The sequence below is a fragment of the Bidens hawaiensis genome, unplaced genomic scaffold (genome assembly GCF_021521415.1).
Source record: "Bidens hawaiensis isolate Kalapana, Puna unplaced genomic scaffold, B.hawaiensis_p1.1 tig00014938_1, whole genome shotgun sequence".
NCBI lineage: Eukaryota > Viridiplantae > Streptophyta > Magnoliopsida > Asterales > Asteraceae > Bidens > Bidens hawaiensis.
This window is the reverse complement of record NW_027492328.1, coordinates 517,080-523,442: the sequence shown is the minus strand read 5'-3', so window position 1 is coordinate 523,442 and position 6,363 is coordinate 517,080. Positions and strand designations below refer to the sequence as shown.

General features: G+C 32.0%; 1 pseudogene across 1 annotated transcript; it reads right to left on the bottom strand.

The window, feature by feature from the left end:
* Positions 1 to 4: 4 nt before the first annotated feature.
* LOC143548210 (putative nucleoredoxin 3 pseudogene) lies at positions 5 to 1,960 on the bottom strand (annotated as a pseudogene). Its single transcript, XR_013137911.1, has 2 exons — positions 1,608 to 1,960; positions 5 to 394 (listed from the first exon to the last, which is right to left on the bottom strand). The product of XR_013137911.1 is annotated as a putative nucleoredoxin 3 pseudogene (transcript).
* Between the last annotated feature and the right edge of the window lie 4,403 nt (positions 1,961 to 6,363).

The window sequence follows — 6,363 nt, the reverse complement described above, 5'->3', positions numbered from 1 at the left end:
CTAGCGCCTTCAACTCATCTTGCCTTTTCTTGGAGAAAGGATATGCGTCGGCGCCATAATCTTTAATGAGCCCGACTGCATCTTTTGCAAGCAGTTTTGTGCCAGCATCCAATGGCATAAAAGATGGAATTTGGTTAACTTTGTACGCATTACCAATAATTTTCTGTAAGTTTACATCAAATGGAACCACAAGCCATGGCATGCCCTTTATGTGCTCTTTAAATCCATTTTCATCGCGGTCAAATGATACAAAAATAACCTCTAGTTCTTGTCCAGTTTCTTTTAGCGCATTGTATGCTTGCACAAGTTGTGGGATAAAAGCCTTACAAGGCCTACTCCAATTTGCAGAGAATAATAAGCATATTGTCTTGTCTGTATCTAATGGTAATGGTACCTAACAAAGAACAAATAATTCAGTTTTTCCTAGACTTCAAATATATTTTATTAATAATGTGTGTTTTGCTATGATTAAGCTTTAAAATGAAGTCATTTAGCTGGTTGTATACATTAAAATTAACTTTGAGCCACCTTGACCTGTTTTACGTGTTCAACACATTTGATATGCTCCTAGTTAGGGCCTGTAAACAACGAATGAACTAAGTTTAACCAACAAACGATCGAACATGAACAACTAAACAGACAAACTTTTCTTGTTCGCGTTCGTTGATGTTCGTTCGTTAACAGCATAAACGAAAGGTTTCGAATGTAAACAAACGAATTAAACTGAACATAAATGAAACATAACTAAGCTAAAACCAATTAGAAGTACATGTGAACAACAATGTGCCGGACCTAAAAAGTTATTAAAACCATACTGATTGTAACGAACCTAAATATTTACTTGAATATATTAACAAACATAAAAAATGAACTTAAAAAACGTAAACTTATTAGATTATAAATGAATGTAAACGAATGAACATAAACAGATTGAAACAAACGAACGTTCACGAACATAAATGAACGAACGTAGCATGGTTTCATGCTCGTTCATTTAAGTAAATGAACAAAAAGTTGTATTCATGTTCTTTCGTTTACAAACGAAACATAATTGAACTCCCTGTCGGATGGTTCACTGAATGCCCGGTTCGCTTACAGGTCTACTCCCTGTAGGCCTGTATAGCTAAATACGGTTTTGGCCGTTAAAGATAAAACATAACCTAAACCATTACATAAACAGGCATCCAGCCAGAAGGCACGCACTGAGATTTTAGTCATACAAGTTGCATCAATAGGTCTCGCTTTATGGTTCAAGCTAGCAAAGAATGGAAAAGGTAAATAAAATACAAATTTCATGATGAATTATTAGTGTTATCATATTAATTTATCAGAAATCAGTGTCACAGCCAGGGGGGGGGGGGTGGGGGGGGGGCTAGTGTAATCAATAAAGTATTTGAAGCTTCACTATTAATTCATAAATCAAATATTCTGCCCCCAAAAGATTGTGATTGACATGAAATTTATGGTGGATGTTAAAGATCCAACCTCCAACAACCATGCTATCAAGTTGATTGATTCATATGAACCAAAAGAAATCAATCAAAAGACAGCATACTTCAAATCAAGTTTAGCAAAAAGCTTACATTTTTAATTAAAATCTTTCATACCTTCTTTTCACCAGATAAAAGATGGTGAATTCCTTCTTGGTCCATGATAATCTTGAAGTTCTGAGTGCAAAAGTCAGCAGATTCACAGGCATCTCCTCCCATGGCACCTTGGTAAAACAATATTCACTTCAACTAGCTTTCTTGATATAGCAGGAGATATATCCACCCTTCTTTTTTCTTGATTGCTTGTGGTTCACTTTATTTAGCTTGAGAATATATACCCTTTTATTATTATTTTGAGTTTATCAGCATGGTATTTGAGGATATTCTGTTATTCCCATTTGAAAATCAATGTTGTGTTTTCATCAGGTCTGCAGACTTTCAAGTCTTGGGATTGGTCTTTCAAACTTTCACAAGTAAATTACCATTTTGCCCTTGTCATGAAATATTACAGCTGACTGAATTTTGTACCAATGATCACTTTCACTGAAGATCATGACATAGATACATGGGTCCTGTCCATAAAACCCTTACGAAATTACCCTCACCCGCTTATCTATTTTGATCAACTTTGTATCATGATCGAGCAACATGCAACGTGGGATTAAAGGCCGATATTATCACCTAGCAGATATTATCAGGGGCCACAGATGCGGTCCCGTGAGGCCTTACTTTGCATCTTCTTATCTTATTATGTCCATTTGAAAATCACTGTTGTGTTGCACACTTGAACCAGGTTATGCAAACTTTCTAGTCTTTAGATGGTCTTTCTAACTATCACAAGTTAAATGGGAAAGTTACAGTTTTGCCCTTGTAATAGAATACCCCATGATCACTTTCATTAAAGATAATACCATCACATTCTCCTCGTTCGTCACGTCTACGCCACCTTAGTGTCAACTCAGTTTTTCCTCCACTATTCAATCTCACCACTTAACCCGTGTTATACCTCATTCTCCATAATTCCATTTTATTTAATAACAAAAGGAAACAAAAAGAAAAGAAAAAAAACAAAAAAACATGATTGGATGAGCGGTCAAAGGACCCGCGTGACCCTCATTTGCACCTCGTCAAGTGGAGTGGGGCACGGTGTTCCCTTTTCTCCCTAATACAGTCATTCTCATCATTTCCCGTCACACGGGACCCTTGAAGGGTGTGGAATGAGTCATACCGCTCAGCCTAATGACAAAAATCCTGCCTCGGCATTTCATCAAACACTTGGTGTGCAACCGCACGTTATCATAATAAAACCCCACTGAAACAACCTATTTTTGATCAATTTTGGATCATGATCGAGTAACATGCGATAAAAGTTAAGCCACAATAGATGTGGAATTAAAGACTGATATTATCATGGGCCCCACTTCTTATCTTGTACTTGCAGTGGATGTTAAATTACATTTTCCGATTGATAGCAACCGTTCTGATTAAACCCTAAAATATTATTATTATTATTAATTAATTAATTACCACACACTTTTTATTTTACTGAACTAAAATGGCGTTCATTGGTTCACAAACCCTAACGCCGGCGACTTTACTCAACACCCAGAAGCCATCGCTCCGGCACCGGAAACGGCGGCCACCGACGCCACCGATTCTAATATCCACAAAACTGTCAGACGTAAACCCGGTTCAGTTACAAGATCTATGCAACACCTGCAACCACTCGTTCCACCGGTTCCCTAATATCCTTCCCGACGGACGAGTGGAGCCAGTGGCCGTCGAATTCATATTATGCATATATAATTTCTAAACATGATGAATTCATACATCTTAACAACCACATGCATAATAATGTTATAGATATCTTTACAGAATATATATATATATATATATATATATATATGATCAGGATCATGAGAGAACATTTCTGAAATTGAGAACTATAAGAACCATTTTGGACCACAAAAAACCAAAAATAATAAAAATATAAAATAAAAAAAAAACACAAAAATCAAAAAAGTAAAAAAACCAAAATTCTTATTTTATCATCCGGTTTCATAAAAAAAACTCAGTTTAGCTAAATTATATACACATATGTATAATATATACATATAGGTACATTTACATGTTTTTTTTGTACACATGTATATAATTTAAGATAAATGATACTGTACATATGTGTATATTACGTAACTAAAGATTAAATAAAATTATACATATGTGTATAACACGACGTTTTTTTATTTTTTTTAATTTTTTTAATGAAACCGGAATGAAATATAAGAATTTTGGTTTTTTTTACTTTTTTATTATTTTTTGTTTTATGATTTTTTTAAATATTTTTTTAAAGGTGTTTTTAGTGATTCAAAATGGTTCTCAAAGTTCTCAATTTGTAAGGGTTCTCTTAGGATCCTTACCCTATATATATATATATATATATATATATATATATATATATAAGATTGCTAAAAGAATATTCAGTTTTACAAAATATAATGCATAAACCAATAGTATTTTCTTCTAAATAAGCAAATACATGTAATGACTCTAATCTCTCTTTTCTTTTCAATATGAAAGTTAACTATCCATTTATTTTAAAACCAAATATAAAAATTCATAAGCTTACCCTGTAGAAATTTCAAAAATCTTTACAAAAGAATCATTAAATTTTAATATAATTAAAGCATTCTTGTATCAGTGTATGCATAATAATTAAGGGATTTTCTAACATGTTCCCTAAGGGCACATGTAAGAACCATTAATTATGGAAATATTCTTGTTGAATCTATAATTTTATATTAATTACACTAATAACTACTATATTTAGTATTATATATTCTCCTTCTAAATCTTACCTCTATTGATGACTATTAAATAAAAGTTTTTAATTCCCTCTAAAATTACTATTACATCTCCACTATTTTTATATTCATTTACATGTAAAGAATATTAAATATGAAAGTAATTTTTGAAATTCCTGTAACGTCTTCAAGTTTTGAACCAACTCAATTGAATTAGCTATAGGATCATTATTTTCTGTAAAAGATGATGTAATATCCAAAGTTCCTTCTTGGTGTAATTTAGAGACATTATCGAATTGAGTCTCTTCTTATCTCCATAGTGATAGCCAATAACTAAAAGAAATTTCAAAGCAACCCGTATGAGAAGAACACTCAAAACATGACGACAAAATATCCCGACAAAATTCAAAGTTTTGCAAGTCTTGTCAGGCATCTTACCATCCCAAACCACCTTATGCCATCGAGCCCGCTTTGTAATGCTTGACAACAAAACTTGTGTCATTTTCTTTGCAAGCCGAATATTGAATCGCTAAAGCAAGCTGATTTTGAGTTGGTTCAACACTTGGAGACGTTATAGGAATTTCAAAAGTTACTTTCATATTTGAATATTCTTTACATATAAATGAATATAAAAATGGTGGGCGATAAAATAGTAATTTTAAAGGTAATTAAAATTTTATTTAGTAGTCATCAATAAATGTATGATTTAGAAGGAGAATATATAATGCTAAATATAGTAGTTATTAATGTAATTAATATAAAATTATAGATTCAACAAGAATATTTTCATAATTAATAATTCTTACATGTGTCCTAAGGGCATATGTTAGAAAATCCCAATAATTAATAACTTGTTACTGGACCCAAAATAATTTTTCATAAACCAATTATATATATGGAAAAAAGTATCATCGTAGTGGACTAATTATTATAAATAAGAATAATTTTAATATCTTTGATTTACCAAAAATCAGATTACCACCCAATAGGCCAATATTGACCGACTCCCCTTAGGTCTATGTGAAAAATAATATCGAAAAGAGAAGTGAAGTATTTTAGCCTTTTGACTTTTGTCTACTATTATTGTTTTATGAACAAAAAAATTGTTTTTGTTTCGAGTTGGTTTATTACAAACAAAATATCAACCTCTTATAAATCAAAGAGGTGCGCATATGAGTATAAACATGAATTACAAGGGCTAATCTTGTTACCTGAATTATGAATGAAGAACTCGTTTAGTTGAGATGATTGCCTCACTCTTAGGTTATTGGCAAGCTAATCATTGACTTCCATCTTCTTCTTTCGCTGGTATCTCCATGGGGTTTTGACCAAAGGTAGGGAGGAAAAAGAAAATAAAATGAGTTAAGCGAACTCGTGCTGATAACGTGTTATAAAACTAGCCTAATAGCAAAACAAAAAGAGACATGTAGGGAGAGAGATTTCATTAATGTTGTGTATTACAAAGAGGTACAATGAGATGTATATATAATATAAGAAAACTTGAGAAGAAACCTAATTATATATTAGGTATTGATAATCATAATATTAATATATTTATAACAGGTTAATTAATGAATCTTTGATAGGTATATGTGACAATAGCAATTAAATTGGGTTACTTTGGCCTTCTGATACAAATTTTCTTTTGCCAAAATTAGTATACTAGTATATGTTTTTCTCGTGGATCAGGGTTGAAGAAAAAGTATATTTCTCATAAATCAAATTTAAATATAATGGATGACAACTTTCAGTTAAGTTAGGATATAAAATGAGTTGAGACTTCGTTTTTTAAAATGATAAGTTCTCGCTATTCTCGTTTTGGTGATGTGATTAGGTGGCTTGGATGTAAAATAGAAGATTAAAGGTTTAATTCATATCGTGTGTAAGATTTAGTAGTTAATAAAAAACAATAAGAAAAATGATAAGCTCTCGGCAGATACATTTCATAAGCATTAAATATTTGACTAAATGCTAACTGTTAAGTGATGGTGATAGATGGGTCATGGAGACATGAAAAGACACAATTCAATGAAAATGAGAACGATATGATTTATGGAAGAGCAAATAGG